The sequence below is a fragment of the Coregonus clupeaformis genome, chromosome 30 (genome assembly GCF_020615455.1).
Source record: "Coregonus clupeaformis isolate EN_2021a chromosome 30, ASM2061545v1, whole genome shotgun sequence".
NCBI lineage: Eukaryota > Metazoa > Chordata > Actinopteri > Salmoniformes > Salmonidae > Coregonus > Coregonus clupeaformis.
This window is the reverse complement of record NC_059221.1, coordinates 50945637-50968276: the sequence shown is the minus strand read 5'-3', so window position 1 is coordinate 50968276 and position 22640 is coordinate 50945637. Positions and strand designations below refer to the sequence as shown.

The 22640-nt window shown below is 47.0% G+C and overlaps 1 long non-coding RNA gene across 1 annotated transcript; it reads right to left on the bottom strand.

Annotated features, from left to right (window-relative positions):
* Nucleotides 1-15070: 15070 nt before the first annotated feature.
* On the bottom strand, nt 15071-15231 carry LOC123482266. Its single transcript, XR_006657644.1, has 2 exons — nt 15164-15231; nt 15071-15109 (listed from the first exon to the last, which is right to left on the bottom strand). It is a non-coding gene; the product is annotated as an uncharacterized LOC123482266 (long non-coding RNA).
* Between the last annotated feature and the right edge of the window lie 7409 nt (nt 15232-22640).

The following is a 22640-nucleotide window of genomic DNA, read 5'->3' as shown; positions in this document are numbered from 1 at the left end:
TCAGTATAAAGGAGGAAATGTTGCTTTCCTGTTGAGCCAAATCAAAGCAGTAATGCATCCTGATGTCTTTGCTGGCTGGTTCAGTAGGGACCCGCGGAGACAACTGCAGGTCTTGACAGGTGGTCTTGCAGTCAGCAACCATTTTCTGGTAGACAGACCGCTCACTCTGAACAAGCAGGAGATGTTTCTCTTTGCTGATTTAACAGCTTCTGGCAGATTGGTAGACCTGAAGAGCTGATAGTTGTTCCTCTGGCACTGCCAGCACAGGTCTGTCCTGGGCTTAGTGTCTGGCACTGCCAGGTCTGTCCTGGGCTTAGTGTCTGGCACTGCCAGGTCTGTCCTGGGCTTAGTGTCTGGCACTGCCAGGTCTGTCCTGGGCTTAGTGTCGGGCACTGCCAGGTCTGTCCTGGGCTTAGTGTCTGGCACTGCCAGGTCTGTCCTGGGCTTAGTGTCGGGCACTGCCAGGTCTGTCCTGGGCTTAGTGTCTGGCACTGCCAGGTCTGTCCTGGGCTTAGTGTCTGGCACTGCCAGGTCTGTCCTGGGCTTAGTGTCTGGCACTGCCAGGTCTGTCCTGGGCTTAGTGTCTGGCACTGCCAGGTCTGTCCTGGGCTTAGTGTCTGGCACTGCCAGGTCTGTCCTGGGCTTAGTGTCTGGCACTGCCAGGTCTGTCCTGGGCTTAGTGTCTGGCACTGCCAGGTCTGTCCTGGGCTTAGTGTCTGGCACTGCCAGGTCTGTCCTGGGCTTAGTGTCTGGCACTGCCAGGTCTGTCCTGGGCTTAGTGTCGGGCACTGCCAGGTCTGTCCTGGGCTTAGTGTCTGGCACTGCCAGGTCTGTCCTGGGCTTAGTGTCTGGCACTGCCAGGTCTGTCCTGGGCTTAGTGTCTGGCACTGCCAGGTCTGTCCTGGGCTTAGTGTCTGGCACTGCCAGGTCTGTCCTGGGCTTAGTGTCTGGCACTGCCAGGTCTGTCCTGGGCTTAGTGTCGGGCACTGCCAGGTCTGTCCTGGGCTTAGTGTCTGGCACTGCCAGGTCTGTCCTGGGCTTAGTGTCTGGCACTGCCAGGTCTGTCCTGGGCTTAGTGTCTGGCACTGCCAGGTCTGTCCTGGGCTTAGTGCTTGAGATGTGGGACAGCAATTTTCTCCACAGATTCCTGAAGGAAGACAGCCGAACTGCCCGTACCTCTGGAAAATACACAAATAATGTGAGATCAATAAAAGTAGTGCCAATCATGTTGGAGGTAAATAAAATAATCAAAATGTGTTGTTGATGCTTTACATACCAAGTGTTGTCATCGATTCCTTGTAGAGACGCCACTCCGCTGCTTCTGTCACATGAGATGGCAGCAGCTTTCCACCAAAGGGTTGGTGTCCTGGTTGGTGTCCTGGTAATACTATTGCATTATCCTCTGCGTAGTTGTTGATGAAGTTCACAACTCGCTGCAAGTCCTTGTGCTTCAGGTGTAACCTGTGCTTGCTAGGGCCGGCTCTCCTTTTGATGGGAGGCATTAGATCATTCTCCTTGTATGACTGGTGGGGGAGAGTCAGGTTTGTTCTACTGATGCTGAAAGACACATTCCAGATACAAATAATTTAGCATTATTAGACGTGGCTTACCCAGACACACTTGTCTAAATTGATGGGTCATGTGAAAGAGAGGCTATAATCACCCCCCAGCCACATCTAGCTGAGTGGATGGTCACTATTGTCTAGACATGGACACATGTTCATGAAATACAATAGATGGCCGTAATCACCCCCAGACACACCTGGCTAATTTGATGGGTCATGTAATCATCTGGCTAACTTGATGGGTCATGATCTTATATATCTCAGATATTCAGGCCTTCTGACGACGCATGGCGTGAGTAGCATCCCACATCTCCTCCACGCGCCGAAACCAGTCATCCACCGCAGGAGCCTCGGTCTGGCTCTGGTGCCACGGTGCCTGAACCGGTTGGTAACCTAAAACACATTGGAATGGCATTAGGTTAGTGGAGGAGTGACGGAGAGAGTTCTGGGCATATTCGGCCCATGGCAAGAACACTGACCACTCCCCCGGCCGGTCCTGGCAGTAGGACCGCAGGAACCTACCCACATCCTGATTTACCCGTTCCACCTGCCCATTACTCTCGGGGTGGAAACCAGAAGTCAGGCTGACCGAGACCCCCAGACGTTCCATGAACGCCTTCCAGACCTTGGATGTGAACTGGGGACCTCGGTCAGACACTATATCCTCTGGTTCCCCGTAGTGCCGGAAGACGTGTGTAAACAGAGCCTCCGCAGTTTGCAGGGCCGTGGGAAGGAAGCAGAGGAAGGAGGCGGCAGGCCTTGGAAAAGCGGTCCACAACGACCAGGATGGTAGTGTTACCTTGGGAGAAGGGAAGATCGGTAAGGAAATCAACACTCAGGTGAGACCATGGTCGTTGTGGAACTGGTAAAGGTTGTAACTTACCCGCTGGGAGGTGCCTAGGTGCCTTACTCTGGGCGCACACCGAGCAGGAGGAGACATACACCCTCACGTCCTTAGCCAAGGTAGGCCACCAGTACTTTCCGGTCAGGCAGCGCACTGTACGACCGATACCTGGATGACCAGAGGAGGGAGACGTGTGGGCCCAATAGATCAGACGATCACGGATAAGAGCAGGCACGTACCGCAGCCCAGCTGGACACTGAGGTGGAGATGGCTCTGTGTGTAACGCCTGCTCTATATCCGCGTCCATCGCCCATACTACCAGTGCCACAATGCAGGAAGCAGGGAGTATGGGGGTGTTGTCTCTGGGCCTCTCCTCTGTGTCATACAGCCGTGACAATGTATCTGCCTTCACGTTCTTCGTACCCGGGATGTATGATAGTGAGAAATCAAACCGGGTGAAGAATAGGGCCCACCTGGCCTGGCGAGGATTCAGCCTCCTCGCTGCCTGGATGTACTCCAGGTTACGGTGGTCCGTCCAGACGAGGAAAGGGTGTTTCGCCCCTTCAAGCCAATGCCTCCTCACGGTCAGGGCTCGGACAACAGCCAACAGCTCCCGATCACCAACGTCGTAGTTCTGCTCCGCCAGGCTGAGCTTCTTAGAGAAGAAGGCACAGGGGCGGAACTTGGGTGGCGTGGCCGAGCGTTGAGATAGGACAGCGCCTATCCCTACCTCGGACGCATCCACCTCCACTACGAACGGTAGTGATGGATCGGGGTGGGCCAGTACCGGGGCTGAGGTGAACAGACCCCTCAGGTTACTGAAGGCCCTGTCCACCTCAACAGACCAGCAGAGCCGGGACGGCCCACCCTTCAACAGAGATGTGATGGGAGCTGCGACCTTTCCAAAGCCCCGGATAAACCTCCGATAGTAGTTGGCGAAGCCAATAAAGCGCTGCACCTCCTTAACCGTGGTTGGAGTCGGCCAATTACGCACGGCTGAAATGCGATCTCCCTCCATCTCCACACCTGAGGTGGTAATGCGGTATCCGAGGAAGGAGACGGATTGTTGGAAAAACAGTTACTTTTATGCCTTGGTATAAAGGTAATTTTCCAACAGTCGGGCCAGCACTTTGCGAACCAGGGACACATGCTCGGCGCGCGTAGCGGAATACACCAGGATGTCATCGATGTAGACCACTACACCGCGACCAAGCATGTCCCGAAACACCTCGTTCACAAAGGACTGGAAGACGGATGGAGCATTCATCAAACCGTAGGGCATCACCAGGTATTCATAATGCCCCGAAGTTGTGCTGAATGCTGTCTTCCACTCATCCCCCTCTCTGACACTCATCAGGTTGTATGCACTCCTGAGATCTAATTTGGTGAAGAAGCGCGCCCCATGCATTGACTCGATCACTGAAGGAATGAGGGGGAGAGGATAACTAAATCGAATCGTCTCCTTGTTCAGTGGTCGATAATCATACCGCCGTCTTTCTTCTTCACAAAAAATAAACTCGAGGAGGCGGGCGAAGTGGAGGGACATATAAACCCCTGGCACAGGGACTCGGTGATACCGGATCGGTGTTTCTATAGCCTCCGTTTCAGCCTATGACAGGGGATACGCATGACTCCTGGGAGGCACAGCGTCTCTGATGGGGAGTGGGATGGATAGGGTAACCAATGAAATGCCTAGACTGTGTGAGAATGCCCTGTCCATAAAGTTCCTAGCTGCGCCTGAATCGACTAGCGCCTTACACTGGGGAATTTCAATGTGATCAGGAAAGTGGATGGGTAGGGTACAACCGCCTCCAGACCCAAAAGAATGCTGGTGACATTGTGCGGTGTAATGTCCCTTCGTGGCACCAGAGTGACACTGGCGCTGTCGTCCTCCGCTCTCTCGGATCGCGGCTCCACCCAGCTCCATCAGCTCGTGATCCGAGTTGACCGGGGTTGGAACGGGCAGACCCCCTCCAGGACGTCCTCTGGCCGCCAGCAGGTTGTCCAAACGGATGGCCATCTCCACAAGTTGCGTGAAGGACAACATGGTGTCCCGGCAGGCTAGCTCCCTTCGGACGTCCTCCCACAGATGGCACCGGAAGTGGTCGATAAGGGCCCGCTCGTTCCACCCAGACCCAGCTGCTAGAGTCCGAAACTCCAAGGCGGAGTCCTGCGCAGTCCTCGTCCCCTGCCTCAGGTGGACCAGCTGCTCGCCCGCCTCTCGACCTTCGGGCGGGTGATCGAAGACAGCCGAAAGAGGCGAGCAAACTCCCCATAGTTGTCCAACGCAGCTCCACCTTCGTTCCAGACCGCGTTGGCCCACTCCAGGGCTTTCCCCAAGAGGCAGGAGACGAGGGCGGACACCTTCTCCCGCTCCAATGGGGCCGGCCTGATGCTGGAGAAGTAGAGCTCCAGTTGGAGGAGGAATCCCTGACAGAGAGCAGCTGTCCCGTCGAACTCCCATGGTCGGGATATATGGATCCCTCTGGGTACTGGGGTGTGGGTGGCTGGATCCGGTTGCCCAGCTGGTCTCGACAATCGCTTCTCCCAAGCTGGCTAGCATTGTTGAATGCTCCTGGACCCGTGCCACGACTCCAGGCATGCGTTCCTCTCCTGCTGACTTCATTTCGGGTGGGTGATTCTGTGATGCGTGATTTGAAGGAGTCAGGCGCAGGAGGGTAAATCACAGTATACAGAGTTTATTCCGTAATCCAGCGTAACCAGTCCAGTACACAAAACAGGCGCACTGGAACAAACAGGCACACGGGGAAAATACCCCGGCAATACAAAATACTGAGCTCAACCAAGCTACTAATCCTCACAATGAACAATCACCCACAAGGACAAGGGGGCAGAGGGAACACTTATACACTACTAATGAGGGGAATATGAACCAGGTGTTTGTAATTGACAAGACAAGACAAATGGAATGATGAGATATGGAGCGGCAGTGGCTAGAAGGCCGGTGACGACGAACGCCGAAGCCTGCCCGAACAAGGAGGGGAGGCAGCTTCGAAGGAAGTCGTGACACTAGAGCAAAACAACCAACATGTACGTGTTCGTGAGAGACTTACTTTCCATAGAGCTCTTATTAGTGTGTGGCCCAAACTGTGCGGACGCTACAGATAGAAGTTGGCAGATGATTAGGACCAACTTCAGATGAGTCCCGTGATGCTTGTAGGCCAAACAGTTCGGCGCTACAGATGTTTTTGTGAGAAGACCGATTTTCGGATGTCTCATGGTCTGACATACAGTGAGGGAAAAAAGTATTTGATCCCCTGCTGATTTTGTACGTTTGCCCACTGACAAATAAATGATCAGTCTATAATTTTAATGGTAGGTTTATTTGAACAGTGAGTGACAGAATAACAACAAAAAAATCCAGAAAAACGCATGTCAAAAATGATATAAATTGAGTTGCATTTTAATGAGGGAAATAAGTATTTGACCCCCTCTCAATCAGAAAGATTTCTGGCTCCCAGGTGTCTTTTATACAGGTAACGAGCTGAGATTAGGAGCACACTCTTAAAGGGAGTGCTCCTAATCTCAGCTTGTTACCTGTATAAAAGACACCTGTCCACAGAAGCAATCAATCAATCAGATTCCAAACTCTCCACCATGGCCAAGACCAAAGAGCTCTCCAAGGATGTCAGGGACAAGATTGTAGACCTACACAAGGCTGGAATGGGCTACAAGACCATCGCCAAGCAGCTTGGTGAGAAGGTGACAACAGTTGGTGCGATTATTCGCTAATGGAAGAAACACAAAAGCACTGTCAATCTCCCTCGGCCTGGGGCTCCATGCAAGATCTCACCTCGTGGATTTGCAATGATCATGAGAATGGTGAGGAATCAGCCCAGAACTACACAGGAGGATCTTGTCAATGATCTCAAGGCAGCCAGGACCATAGTCACCAAGAAAACAATTGGTAACACACTACGCCGTGAAGGACTGAAATCCTGCAGCGCCCGCAAGGTCCCCCTGCTCAAGAAAGCACATATACAGGCCCGTCTGAAGTTTGCCAATGAACATCTGAATGATTCAGAGGAGAACTGGGTGAAAGTGTTGTGGTCAGATGAGACCAAAATCGAGCTCTTTGGCATCAACTCAACTCGCCGTGTTTGGAGGAGGAGGAATGCTGCCTATTACCCCAAGAACACCATCCCCACCGTCAAACATGGAGGTGGAAACATTATGCTTTGGGGGTGTTTTTCTGCTAAGGGGACAGGACAACTTCACCGCATCAAAGGGACGATGGACGGGGCCATGTACCGTCAAATCTTGGGTGAGAACCTCCTTCCCTCAGCCAGGGCATTGAAAATGGGTCGTGGATGGATATTCCAGCATGACAATGACCCAAAACACATGGCCAAGGCAACAAAGGAGTGGCTCAAGAAGAAGCACATTAAGGTCCTGGAGTGGCCTAGCCAGTCTCCAGACCTTAATCCCATAGAAAATCTGTGGAGGGAGCTGAAGGTTCGAGTTGCCAAACGTCAGCCTCGAAACCTTAATGACTTGGAGAAGATCTGCAAAGAGGAGTGGAACAAAATCCCTCCTGAGATGTGTGCAAACCTGGTGGCCAACTACAACAAACATCTGACCTCTGTGATTGTCACCAAGTACTAAGTCATGTTTTGCAGAGGGGTCAAATACTTATTTCCCTCATTAAAATAGAAATCAATTTATAACATTTTTGACATGTGTTCTTCTGGATTTTGTTGTTGTTATTCTGTCTCTCACTGTTCAAATAAACCTACCATTAAACTTATAGACTGATCATGTCTTTGTCAGTGGGCAAACGTACAAAATCAGCAGGGGATCAAATACTTTTTTCCCTCACTGTACACTGCTGCAGCTCTGCCATCTTTCACCGCAGATGCGGAAGGGCAACATCGGCGGATGCGGTGGATTGGGATGCAGATATCTAGCTTAAACAGATGGATTTTGATGGGGATTTTTTAGATATCCTAATTAGAATTCCGCGGGGCCACTGAAATCAACTCGAGGGGGTTAAGAAATTAAGAATGAAATTAGGATTTTTCTATAGGAACAGGTTCTGTCTTTCATTAAAAGCAGAAAAACTAATAATTCTGTCAACTTTAATTCAGTTTATTGACTATGGCGATATCTTCTATATGAATGCAGCTGCCACTGAATTGAAGCTATTGGATGCAGTTTATCATGGCACATTGCACTTTATTACGCGCATTGGATTTAGTATCAGAAAGTAGTCTTGCCCTCCTTGATCATCAGATCATCCTTGACCACTGGCTTGACCCTATCCCCTCCTCTCTTCTCCAGACCATCTCCGGTGACCTTCTCCCTTACCACACCTCGCTGATCAACTCATCCTTGACCACTGGCTATGTCCCTTCCATCTTCAAGAGAGCGAGAGTTGCACCCCTCCTCAAAAAACCTACACTCGATCCCTCCGATGTCAACAACTACAGACCAGTGGCGAGAATCTGTCTCCGCCCCACGTGCTCTCACCACTGGTGTCCCCCAGGGCTCAGTTCTAGGCCCTCTCCTATTCTCGCTATACACCAAGTCACTTGGCTCTGTCATATCCTCACATGGCCTCTCCTATCATTGCTACGCAGACGACACACAACTAATCTTCTCCTTTCCCCCTTCTGATAACCAGGTGGCGAATCGCATCTCTGCATGTCTGGCAGACATATCAGTGTGGATGATGGATCACCACCTCAAGCTGAACCTCGGCAAGACGGAGCTGCTCTTCCTCCCTGGGAAGGACTGCCCGTTCCATGATCTCTCCATCACGGTTGACAACACCCTGTCGTTCTCCGCTAACATCAAGGCAGTGACCCGATCCTGTAGGTTCATGCTCTACAACATTCGCAGAGTACGACCCTGCCTTACACAGGAAGCGGCACAAGGTCCTAATCCAGGCACTTGTCATCTCCCGTCTGGATTACTGCAACTCGCTGTTGGCTGGGCTCCCTGCCTGTCCCATTAAACCCCTACAACTCATCCAGAATGCCGCAGCCCGTCTGGTGTTCAACCTTCCCAAGTTCTCTCACGATCACCCCCGCTCCTCCGCACACTCCACTGGCTTCCAGTTGAAGCTCGCATCTGCTACAAGACCATGGTGCTTGCCTATGGAGCTGTGAGGGGAACGGCACCTCCGTACCTTCAGGCTCTCATCAGTCCCTACACCCAAACGAGGGCATTGCGTTCATCCACCTCTGGCCTGCTGGCCCCCCTACCTCTGCGGAAGCACAGTTCCCGCTCAGCCCAGTCAAAACTGTTCGCTGCTCTGGCACCCCAATGGTGGAACAAGCTCCCTCATGACTCACCACCTTCCGGAGACACTTGAAACCCCACCTCTTTAAGGAATACCTGGGATAGGATAAAGTAATCATTCTACCCCCCCTTACCCCACCCCAAAGGTACATATTGTAAAGTGGTTATCCCACTGGCTATAAGGTGAATGCACCAATTTGTAAGTCGCTCTGGATAAGAGCGTCTGCTAAATGACGTAAATGTAAATGTTGAAGTCTCGTAGATCGATGCATTGCTGTCTTTTTGTCTATAAAGCTTCTGCCTTACCTTACCTCATTGTTAACCTTCAGACATATACGTTACCAGACCTGGACTCACGGCCTAGTATACATTACCAGACCTGGACTCAGGGCTGGCTAACCCTCAATCTGCTTAAAATGAGTTTTTAGTAAATCTGCTTTTAGTTTTTTTTATCCTCTGAAGTGGAATAATCTCCAAAAGTCCTTAGGGAAACTTCACCACTAGACACTATTTGGGGTGTTTTCCAGTCTCCCTACATAATGATGAGTGATGAGAGGATGTTTCAGACATAATTATGCACTATAGCTGTATTTTTTAAATTTGTGTGATGTCATTGTTTGATTAAGCCTGCTGTTTGATCTAGAAATTAATGGAGTCATGTTTTGTAGCAATTATTGTGGCCTTTGTGTTTCTCCGATTGCATGATCACGCTAGCAGCGAGTAGATACAGTGCCTTGCAAAAGTATTCATCCCCCTTGGCGTTTTTCCTATTTTGTTTTATTACAACCTGTTATTTAAATTGATTTTTATTTGGATTTCATGTAATGGACATACACAAAATAGTCCAAATTGGTGAAGGGAAATGAAAAAAAGAACTTGTTTCAAAAAATTCTAAAAAATTAATTATGGAAAAGTGGTGTGTGCATATGTATTCACCCCCTTTGCTATGAAGCCCCTAAATAAGATCTGGTGCAACCAATTACCTTCAGAAGTCACATAATTAGTTAAATAAAGTGCACCTGTGTGCAATCTAAGTGTCATATGATCTTTCACATGATCTCAGTATATATACACCTGTTCTGAAAGTCCCCAGAGTCTGCAACCCCACTAAGCAAGGGGCACCACCAAGCAAGTGGTACCATGAAGACCAAGGAGCTCTCCAAACAGGTCAGGGACAAAGTTGTGGAGAAGTACAGATCAGGGTTGGGTTATAAAAAAATATCAGAAACTTTGAACATCCCACGGAGCACCATTAAATCCATTATTAAAACATGGAAAGAATATGGCACCACAACAAACCTGCCAAGAGAGGGCCGCCCACCAAAACTCACGGACCAGGCAAGGAGGGCATTAATCAGAGAGGCAACAAAGAGACCAAAGATAACCCTGAAGGACCTGCAAAGCTCCACAGCGGAGATTGGAGTATCTGTCCATAGGACCACTTTAAGCCGTACACTCCACAGAGCTGGGCTTTACGGAAGAGTGGCCAGAAAAAAGCCATTACTTAAAGAAAAAAATAAGCAAACACGTTTTGTGTTCGCCAAAAGGCATGTGGGAGACTCCCCAAACATATGGAAGAAGGTACTCTGGTCAGATGAGACTAAAATTGAGCTTTTTGGCCATCAAGGAAAACACTATGTCTAGCGCAAACCCAAACCCTCTCATCACCCCGAGAACACCATCCCCACAGTGAAGCATGGTGGTGGCATTATCATGCTGTGGGGATGTTTTTCATCGGCAGGGACTTGGAAACTGGTCAGAATTGAAGGAATGATGGATGGCGCTAAATACAGGGCAATTCTTGAGGGAAACCTGTTTCAGTCTTCCAGAGATCTGGGACTGAGGTTCACCTTCCAGCAGGACAATGACCCTAAGCATACTGCTAAAGCAACACTCAAGTGTTTTAAGGGGAAACATTTAAATGTCTTGGAATGGCCTAGTCAAAGCCCAGACCTCAATCCAATTGAGAATATGTGGTATGACTTAAAGATTGCTGTACACCAGTGGAACCCATCCAACTTGAAGGAGCTGGAGCAGTTTTGCCTTGAAGAATGGGCAAAAATCCCAGTGGCTAGATGTGCCAAGCTTATATATACATACCCCAAGAGACTTGCAGCTGTAATTGCTGCAAAAGGTGGCTCTACAAAGTATTGACTTTGGGAGGGTGAATAGAAGAGTGTGCAAAGCTGTCATCAAGGCAAAGTGTGGCTATTTGAAGAATCTCAAATATAAAATATATTTTCATTTGTTTAACACTTTTTTGGTTACTACATGATTCCATATGTGTTATTTCATAGTTTTGATGTCTTCACTATTATTCTACACTGTAGAAAATAGTAAAATTAAAGAAAAACCCTTGAATGAGTAGGTATGTCCAAACCTTTGACTGGTAATGTACATTTTATGGACACAGTATATTTTACAATAGTTATATTTGGTTTGTGTTTACTCCTGTCCTTCCTCTACTCTCAACCTCTCCCATCTATTTCTGATGTCCATCCGGTTTGATTTATATTTGCCATATCTTTCAAAGTGTGCTCTTTCACAAAAGTTCTTAACCTATAACCTATACAGTGAGGGAAAAAAAGTATTTGATCCTCTGCTGATTTTGTACGTTTGCCCACTGACAAAGAAATTATTAGTCTATGATTTTAATGGTAGGTTTATTTGAACAGTGAGAGACAGAATAACAACAAAAAAATCCAGAAAAACGCATGTCAAAATTTTTTGAAATTGATTTGCATTTTAATGAGGGAAATAAGTATTTGACCCCTCTGCAAAACATGACTTAGTACTTGGTGGCAAAACCCTTGTTGGCAATCACAGAGGTCAAACGTTTCTTGTAGTTGGCCACCAGGTTTGCACACATCTCACGAGAGATTTTGTCCCACTCCTCTTTGCAGATCTTCTCCAAGTCATTAAGGTTTCGAGGCTGACGTTTGGCAACTCGAACCTTCAGCTCCCTCCACAGATTTTCTATGGGATTAAGGTCTGGAGACTGGCTAGGCCACTCCAGGACCTTAATGTGCTTCTTCTTGAGCCACTCCTTTGTTGCCTTGGCCGTGTGTTTTGGATCATTGTCATGCTGGAATACCCATCCACGACCCATTTTCAATGCCCTGGCTGAGGGAAGGAGGTTCTCACCCAAGATTTGACGGTACATGGCCCCGTCCATCGTCCCTTTGATGCGGTGAAGTTGTCCTGTCCCCTTAGCAGAAAAACACCCCCCAAAGCATAATTTTTCCACCTCCATGTTTGACGGTGGGGATGGTGTTCTTGGGGTCATAGGCAGCATTCCCCCTCCTCCAAACACGGCGAGTTGAGTTGATGCCAAAGAGCTCCATTTTGGTCTCATCTGACCACAACACTTTCACCCAGTTCTCCTCTGAATCATTTAGATGTTCATTGGCAAACTTCAGACGGGCATGTATATGTGCTTTCTTGAGCAGGGGGACCTTGCGGGCGCTGCAGGATTTCAGTCCTTCACAGCGTAGTGTGTTACCAATTGTTTTCTTGGTGACTATGGTCCCAGCTGCCTTGAGATCATTGACAAGATCCTCCCGTGTAGTTCTGGGCTGATTCCTCACCGTTCTCATGATCATTGCAACTCCACGAGGTGAGATCTTGCATAGAGCCCCAGGCCGAGGGAGATTGACAGTTCTTTTGTTTTTCTTCCATTTGCGAATAATCACACTGACATCCTTGGAGAGCTTTTTGGTCTTGGCCATGGTGGAGAGTTTGGAATCTGATTGATTGATTGCTTCTGTGAACAGGTGTCTTTTTTACAGGTAACAAGCTGAGATTAGGAGCACTCCCTTTAAGAGTGTGCTCCTAATCTCAGCTCGTTACCTTTATAAAAGACACCTGGGAGCCAGAAATCTTTCTGATTGAGAGGGGGTCAAATACTTATTTCCCTCATTAAAATGCAAATCAATTTATAACATTTTTGTCATGTGTTTTTCTGGATTTTTTGTTTGTTATTCTGTCTCTCACTGTTCAAATAAACCTACCATTAAAATTATAGACTGATCATTTCTTTGTCAGTGGGCAAACGTAAAAAATCAGCAGGGGATCAAATACTTTTTTCCCTCACTGTATATGTTTTATGGACACAGTATGTGTTACATTAGTTTGCTTGTTATTAGTTGTTATTAGTCTCAACATTCAGCTCCATTCAACCCCTCCCATCTATCTCTTATCACCATCCATATTGGATTTCTATTTGCCATATATTTTTCAACTGTGCTGTGATGTTTCACAATAACTTTTGCTAAAAGTATTATTATATTATTGATCGATTGACTATGACTTTTCAGATCACCCAGCAGTGCTATTTGCATAGTTAGCTCCAGGTAAAAATTGCAATTCTTCAGCCATTCCTGGACCTGTGACCAAAAACAAGCTTCATATGGACAGTACCAAAACAAATGATCTAATGATTCTGTCTCTTTGCAGCAAAATCTGCAGAGCTGGGAAGGTTGTATCCCCCATATAAATAACATGCTATTTGTTGCAAGAATTTTGTATAATAATTGAAATTGAAAAATTATAAGTTTTGAATCTGCCGTCGTTTTGCGTATCAGTTCATAAACACTATGCCATGGGATCGGTATGTCAAAAATCTCTTCCCAACTATTTTGCAATCTATATGGGACGGCTGTCAATGTTTTGGTCCTTAAATGAAACTGGTATACTTTTTTATTTATCACAATTTTCTTTAACTAATTATGGTCTATAATGCAAGGCCGACAGACAAGTTCCTTACATTTACATTTTACATTTTTAGTCATTTAGCAGACGCTCTTATCCAGAGCAACTTACAGTTAGTGCATACATTATTATTTTTCATACCCCCTGTGGGAATTGAACCCACAACCCTGGCGTTGCAAACGCCATGCTCTACCAACTGAGCTACATCCCTGCCGGCCATTCCCTCCCCTACCCTGGACGACGCTGGGCCAATTGCGCGCCGCCCCATGGGTCTCCCGGTCGCGGCCGGCTACGACAGAGCCTGGATTCGAACCAGGATCTCTAGTGGCACAGCTAGCACTGCAATGCAGTGCCTTAGACCACTGCGCCTTACTTACTTAGACCACTGCCCCTTACTTTCTCCCCCTTCCACTTTCCTCTTCCATTTTTGCGGTAATGCTGCAATTAGTTGGTTATAATTTTGGGTAGAGCAGACATTTCCATATGTTTTTGTTAGCTGCATGTGCGACATAACTCCACCAGTCCTACCTATGATATAATCTACAAAGATTATACTTTTTTTTTTTTTTTCAAACGATAATGTTTTTTTAAATCAATTAGTATTTGAGTTTAACCACAATATTTGTTGCATTATTTGTATTTGAGTTTAACCACAATATTTGTTGCATTATTTGTTCTGTCCTTTCTGATGGATTACTTTGAAATTGCAACCAACTTTCTATGGCTTGTTTTAACAATAGCGATATTTGGGTGATAACTGAAAGGGAGAGGTTGTAATCTGAATCAAGGGAAAAAGGCCATTCTTGAACATAGGGTGAGACATTCTTACTAATTTGCTAGAGAACCAGTTCGGATTTAAGCATAACTTTTGTATGACTGAAGCCTTTAGTGGCGGTCTAATGCTTTAATATTTAAAAATGTCTGCCCTCCGAATTCATATTCATTATATAAATAGGCCCGTTTAATTTTATCTGGCTTGCCATTCCAAATAAAATGGAATCTTTTTTTCTCATATAATTTAAAAAACTGTTTGCTAGGCGTAGGCAAGACCATAAGGAAATAGATAAACTGGGATATTACTAAAGAGTTAATCAGAGTGATTTTTCCACAAATAGACAGGTATTTACCTTTCCATGGTAGCAAGATCTTATCTATTTTTGCTAACTTTCTTTAAAAATGTATTGGAGTGAGATCATTTATTTATTTCGGGATATGTATACCGAGTATGTCCACATCACCATCAGACCATTTTAATGGTAAACTACACAGTAATGTACAAGTTTAATTTTTTAGTGATCCAATACGTAATATAGTACACTTATCATAATTTGGTTGTAATCCAGAGAGGTTATAAAATGTTTCTAGATCCTCTATGAGGCTGTGGAGGGATCCAAGTTGTGGATTTAAAAGAAAACATGAATCATTAGCATATAATGACACCTTTGTTTTTAAGCCCTGGATTTCTAATCCCTTGATATTATTGTTGGATCTGATTTTATGGCCATAATAAATAGATATGCCGATAGTGGACAACCTTGTTTCACTCCTCTTGACAGTTTAAAACTTTCTGAGAAGTAGCCATTATTTACTATTTTACACCTAGGGTTACTATACATGATTTTAACCCATTTTATAAGAGATTCTCCAAAATTGAAATGTTCCAGGCATTTACAGTTTTTTATTTTTATTTAAATCTTTATTTTAACAGGGAAAAACAGACTGAGACCTGGATCTCTTTTACGGCTGTGCCCTGTGGAAACATGTTAAAACAGACTGAGACCTGGATCTCTTTTACGGCTGTGCCCTGTGTAAACATGTTGACATGTACAGTTTTAGACATACAGACAAGAACATTTCAAACATACAAAACAAAAAACACAATTCAACAGAAACAATCACAGACAACATCATATTGATCCTCCATAACATTTTTAAAATGGGCAAGGGACACCAGAGTGTCTAACTTCAGTTGGATCTGCAGTTTGTTCCATAAATAAGGTGCAAAGGAACTGAAGGCAGTCCTACCCAACTCTGGGGAGACCACAGGAGTCTCTAAGGTAATCCACATCTGTGATCTGGTTTTAAAATTAGTATATCTAGTGGAAATTAATGATGATATATATGGAGGTAGTTTTAAAAGAAGTGCTTTATAAATAAACAAGAGAGCATGTTGCTCTCGCCTCACAGATAGAGAGGCCAAACCCACATGTTGATATAGGAAACAGTGATGAGTTTTGTAACTATCACCCGTGATAAACCTGAGTGCACAATGGTAAATAGCATCCAGTGGTTTTAATGTTTTTGCCGATGCATGCATATAGATAATATCACCATAATCTAAAACGGACATAAAAGTAGCCTGCACAATTTGTTTTCTATTTACGGAGGACAGACAAGCCCTGTTTCTGTAAAGGAACCCTATCTTGAATTTGAGCTTTTTTCCCAATTCAGTAACATGTTTTTTTAAAGAAAGCCTATCATCTAACCATACCCCTAAGTATTTATATGCAGAGACCTGTTTGATTTGAGTACCATCCAAGCTAGTGATTACAAAAGGGTTTCTAATTGAGAGTTTAGACCTAGAAAAAAACATGGCATTTGTTTTCTTAGCGTTTAAAACAAGTTTAAGCTGTAAAAGAGACCCCTGTAGTATCCAACTGCATTAAAGCTTGGTCCGCTGTTGGAGCAATAGAGTACATCACTGGGTCATCTGCATATCAATGGAATTTACAATATTTGACATCATCACCAATGTTGTTTATATAAAGTGAGAACAATAGTGGGCCAATTATTGAACCCTGAGGGACCCCTTTAAGTAACTGTAAGGGGTCAGACTTGACCCCGTCGACCATGACGGCCTGAGTTATATCTTTAAGATAGTCATAACAGTTGAAGTCAGAAGTTTACATACACTGGTTGGAGTCATTAAAACTCGTTTTTCAACTGAATGATGGAGGCCACTGTGTTCTTGGGGACCTTCAATGCTGCAGAAACTTTTTGGTACACATCCCCAGATCTGTTCCTTCGACCTCATGGCTTGGTTTTTGCTCTGACATGCACTGTCAACTGTGGGACCTTATATAGACAGGTGTGTACCTTTCCAAATCCTGTCCAATCAATTGAATTTACCACAGGTGGACTCCAATCAAGTTGTAGAAACATCTCAAGGATGATCAATGGAAACAGGATACAACTGAGCTCAACTTTGAGTCTCATAGCAAAGGGTCTGAATACTGTAAATGTAAATAAGGTATTTTTTGTATTTTAATTTAATGCATTTGCAAAAAAAAATTAAAACCTGTTTTCACTTTGTCATTATGGGGTATTGTGTGTAGATTGCTGAGGAAAATGTTTTATTTAACCCATTTTAGAAAAAGGCTGTAACATAACAAAATGTGGAAAATGGGAAGCGGTCTGAATACTTTCCGAATGCACTGTATATAATAATATCACTGATGTGTGTGTGTGTGTGTGTGTGTGTGTACAGTCAATGTCAGCAGATTTATGACACACCTCATTCACACACACATACACACACACACACACACACACACACACACACACACACACACACAAACTTATGCAATCTGTGTTCTGGCTGGCATGAGTTTCCTGTGTTCGAACATCCTGGTCTAATGAGGAGAGGAGAGGAGAGAGAGAGGAGAGGGAGAGGAGAGGGAGGGGCAGGGGAGGGGGTGAGGGGGCGGGGGGAGAGAAGGGGGGGGCGGGGAGAGGGGAAGGAGAGGGGGAGAGGAGGGAGAGGGGAAGGAGAGGGGGAGGGGGGGAGAGGGGAAGAGGAGGGGGGAGAGGAGGGGTAGAGGAGGGGGAGAGGGGAGAGGGGGAGAGGGGAAGAGGAGGGGGAGAGGGGGAGAGGGGGAACAAGAAGGGTCAAAAAGCATACCCTCTCTCTCTCTGTCTCTCTCTCTGTCTCTCTCTCTGTCTCTCTGTCTCTCGCTCTCTGTCTCTCTCTCCCTGTCTCTCTCTCTCTCTCTGTCTCTCTCGCTCTCTCTCTCTCTCTGTCCCTGTCGCTCTCTCTCTCTCTCTCTCTCTCTCTCCCTCTCTCTCTCTCTCTCTCTCTCTCTCTCTCTCTCTCTCTCTCTCTCTCTCTCTCTCTCTCTCTCTCTCTCTCTCTCTCTCTCTCTCTCTCTCTTTCTCCCTGTCTCTCTCTCTCCTCTCTCTGTGTCAGAGTGTGTCTGAAAGGCTCATATCTCCTTCTCAATACAGTATCTCATTTCAGAGTCCCCCCTACACACATACACACAACATTGCTTAGAATCAAGGGCAATGGTGACATCATTTAGGACCTTTAAGGATGTATTGACACATCCATAACCTGCATACCAGAGAGAATACTATAGACATCAAGAAAGCCAGTCAGTTGATTATTGACACGTTTTTCCAAGACATTTGATAAACAGGGCAAAATAGAAATTGGCCTATAACAGTTAGGATCAGCTTGATCTCCCCCTTTAAATAAAGGACGCACCGTGGCTGCCTTCCAAGCAATGGGAACCTCCCCAGAGAGGAGAGACAGGTTAAAAGGGTCAGAGACAGGCTTGGTGACGATAGGGGCAGCAACCTTAAAGAAGAAAGGGTCTAAACCATCTGACCCAGATGTTTTTTGGGGTCAAGTTTAAGGATCTCCTTTAGCACCTCAGACCAGTGACCGCCTGCAGGGAGGAACTTTGTAGCGGGGGGAAAAAGAGGGAGGAGCATCAGGGCTAGTCGCATTAGAAGGGCTGGGAGATGAGGAAATGTTGGACGGGCAATGAGGCATGGCTGAGTCAAAAAGGAATCCTTAGAGAGAAATTCATCATTTCAAGTAATAACTTGACCATCATCCCCTACAGGCCTCTAACTGGTGGGGGCTGGGTCTCTATAGTGACATCATTATTGGTTTCCTCTAACATCTGGTTTCAGGTGGAGAGAGTGTGTCGCTGAGAGGGTGTGTGTGTGTGTGTGTGTGTGTGTGTGTGTGTGTGTGTGTGTGTGTGTGACTAATTTGTTCTCCCATTGTTACTCATCATGAGCAACCAACTATACACTGTATCTGACTGGAGCTGTATCTGACTGGAGCTGTATCTGACTGGAGCTGTATCTGACTGGAGCTGTATCTGACTGGAGCTGTATCTGACTGGAGCTGTATCTGACTGGAGCTGTGTTGACTGGAGCTGTATCTGACTGGAGCTGTATCTGACTGGAGCTGTATCTGACTGGAGCTGTATCTGACTGGAGCTGTATCTGACTGGAGCTGTATCTGACTGGAGCTGTGTTGACTGGAGCTGTATCTGACTGGAGCTGTATCTGACTGGAGCTGTATCTGACTGGAGCTGTATCTGACTGGAGCTGTATCTGACTGGAGCTGTATCTGACTGGAGCTGTGTTGACTGGAGCTGTATCTGACTGGAGCTGTATCTGACTGGAGCTGTATCTGACTGGAGCTGTGTTGACTGGAGCTGTATCTGACTGGAGCTGTATCTGACTGGAGCTGTATCTGACTGGAGCTGTATCTGACTGGAGCTGTGTTGACTGGAGCTGTATCTGACTGGAGCTGTATCTGACTGGAGCTGTATCTGACTGGAGCTGTGTTGACTGGAGCTGTATCTGACTGGAGCTGTATCTGACTGGAGCTGTATCTGACTGGAGCTGTGTTGACTGGAGCTGTATCTGACTGGAGCTGTATCTGACTGGAGCTGTATCTGACTGGAGCTGTATCTGACTGGAGCTGTATCTGACTGGAGCTGTATCTGACTGGAGCTGTGTTGACTGGAGCTGTATCTGACTGGAGCTGTGTCTGACTGGAGCTGTATCTGACTGGAGCTGTATCTGACTGGAGCTGTGTTGACTGGAGCTGTATCTGACTGGAGCTGTATCTGACTGGAGCTGTATCTGACTGGAGCTGTATCTGACTGGAGCTGTATCTGACTGGAGCTGTGTTGACTGGAGCTGTATCTGACTGGAGCTGTATCTGACTGGAGCTGTATCTGACTGGAGCTGTGTTGACTGGAGCTGTGTCTGACTGGAGCTGTATCTGACTGGAGCTGTATCTGACTGGAGCTGTGCTGACTGGAGCTGTATCTGACTGGAGCTGTATCTGACTGGAGCTGTATCTGACTGGAGCTGTGTTGACTGGAGCTGTATCTGACTGGAGCTGTATCTGACTGGAGCTGTATCTGACTGGAGCTGTATCTGACTGGAGCTGTATCTGACTGGAGCTGTATCTGACTGGAGCTGTATCTGACTGGAGCTGTGTTGACTGGAGCTGTATCTGACTGGAGCTGTATCTGACTGGAGCTGTATCTGACTGGAGCTGTATCTGACTCAGAGCTGTATCTGACTGGAGCTGTATCTGACTGGAGCTGTATCTGACTGGAGCTGTATCTGACTGGAGCTGTATCTGACTGGAGCTGTATCTGACTGGAGCTGTGTTGACTGGAGCTGTATCTGACTGGAGCTGTATCTGACTGGAGCTGTATCTGACTGGAGCTGTATCTGACTGGAGCTGTATCTGACTGGAGCTGTATCTGACTGGAGCTGTATCTGACTGGAGCTGTATCTGACTGGAGCTGTATCTGACTGGAGCTGTATCTGACTGGAGCTGTATCTGACTGGAGCTGTGTTGACTGGAGCTGTATCTGACTGGAGCTGTATCTGACTGGAGCTGTATCTGACTGGAGCTGTATCTGACTGGAGCTGTATCTGACTGGAGCTGTATCTGACTGGAGCTGTATCTGACTGGAGCTGTATCTGACTGGAGCTGTATCTGACTGGAGCTGTATCTGACTGAGAGCTGTATCTGACTGGAGCTGTGTTGACTGGAGCTGTGTTGACTGGAGCTGTGTTGACTGGAGCTGTATCTGACTGGAGCTGTATCTGACTGGAGCTGTATCTGACTGGAGCTGTAACTGACTGGAGCTGTGTTGACTGGAGCTGTATCTGACTGGAGCTGTATCTGACTGGAGCTGTATCTGACTGGAGCTGTATCTGACTGGAGCTGTAACTGACTGGAGCTGTGTTGACTGGAGCTGTATCTGACTGGAGCTGTATCTGACTGGAGCTGTATCTGACTGGAGCTGTATCTGACTGGAGCTGTGTTGACTGGAGCTGTATCTGACTGGAGCTGTATCTGACTGGAGCTGTATCTGACTGGAGCTGTGTTGACTGGAGCTGTATCTGACTGGAGCTGTATCTGACTGGAGCTGTATCTGACTGGAGCTGTATCTGACTGGAGCTGTATCTGACTGGAGCTGTATCTGACTGGAGCTGTATCTGACTGGAGCTGTATCTGACTGGAGCTGTATCTGACTGGAGCTGTATCTGACTGGAGCTGTGTTGACTGGAGCTGTATCTGACTGGAGCTGTATCTGACTGGAGCTGTATCTGACTGGAGCTGTATCTGACTGGAGCTGTATCTGACTGGAGCTGTAACTGACTGGAGCTGTGTTGACTGGAGCTGTATCTGACTGGAGCTGTATCTGACTGGAGCTGTATCTGACTGGAGCTGTATCTGACTGGAGCTGTATCTGACTGGAGCTGTGTCTGACTGGAGCTGTATCTGACTGGAGCTGTATCTGACTGGAGCTGTATCTGACTGGAGCTGTATCTGACTGGAGCTGTAACTGACTGGAGCTGTATCTGACTGGAGCTGTATCTGACTGGAGCTGTATCTGACTGGAGCTGTGTCTGACTGGAGCTGTATCTGACTGGAGCTGTATCTGACTGGAGCTGTATCTGACTGGAGCTGTATCTGACTGGAGCTGTATCTGACTGGAGCTGTATCTGACTGGAGCTGTATCTGACTGGAGCTGTATCTGACTGGAGCTGTATCTGACTGGAGCTGTATCTGACTGGAGCTGTATCTGACTGGAGCTGTATCTGACTGGAGCTGTATCTGACTGGAGCTGTATCTGACTGGAGCTGTATCTGACTGGAGCTGTATCTGACTGGAGCTGTATCTGACTGGAGCTGTATCTGACTGGAGCTGTATCTGACTGGAGCTGTATCTGACTGGAGCTGTATCTGACTGGAGCTGTATCTGACTGGAGCTGTATCTGACTGGAGCTGTATCTGACTGGAGCTGTATCTGACTGGAGCTGTATCTGACTGGAGCTGTATCTGACTGGAGCTGTATCTGACTGGAGCTGTGTTGACTGGAGCTGTATCTGACTGGAGCTGTATCTGACTGGAGCTGTATCTGACTGGAGCTGTATCTGACTGGAGCTGTATCTGACTGGAGCTGTATCTGACTGGAGCTGTATCTGACTGGAGCTGTATCTGACTGGAGCTGTATCTGACTGGAGCTGTATCTGACTGGAGCTGTATCTGACTGGAGCTGTGTTGACTGGAGCTGTGTTGACTGGAGCTGTATCTGACTGGAGCTGTATCTGACTGGAGCTGTATCTGACTGGAGCTGTATCTGACTGGAGCTGTATCTGACTGGAGCTGTATCTGACTGGAGCTGTATCTGACTGGAGCTGTGTCTGACTGGAGCTGTATCTGGCTGGAGCTGTGTTGACTGGAGCTGTGTTGACTGGAGCTGTATCTGACTGGAGCTGTATCTGACTGGAGCTGTATCTGACTGGAGCTGTGTTGACTGGAGCTGTATCTGACTGGAGCTGTATCTGGCTGGAGCTGTGTTGACTGGAGCTGTATCTGACTGGAGCTGTGTTGACTGGAGCTGTGTTGACTGGAGCTGTGTTGACTGGAGCTGTATCTGACTGGAGCTGTATCTGACTGGAGCTGTATCTGACTGGAGCTGTATCTGACTGGAGCTGTATCTGACTGGAGCTGTATCTGACTGGAGCTGTGTCTGACTGGAGCTGTATCTGACTGGAGCTGTGTTGACTGGAGCTGTATCTGACTGGAGCTGTATCTGACTGGAGCTGTATCTGACTGGAGCTGTATCTGACTGGAGCTGTATCTGACTGGAGCTGTATCTGACTGGAGCTGTATCTGACTGGAGCTGTATCTGACTGGAGCTGTGTTGACTGGAGCTGTATCTGACTGGAGCTGTATCTGACTGGAGCTGTATCTGACTGGAGCTGTAACTGACTGGAGCTGTATCTGACTGGAGCTGTATCTGACTGGAGCTGTATCTGACTGGAGCTGTATCTGACTGGAGCTGTATCTGACTGGAGCTGTATCTGACTGGAGCTGTATCTGACTGGAGGTGTATCTGACTGGAGCTGTATCTGACTGGAGCTGTATCTGACTGGAGCTGTATCTGACTGGAGCTGTATCTGACTGGAGCTGTATCT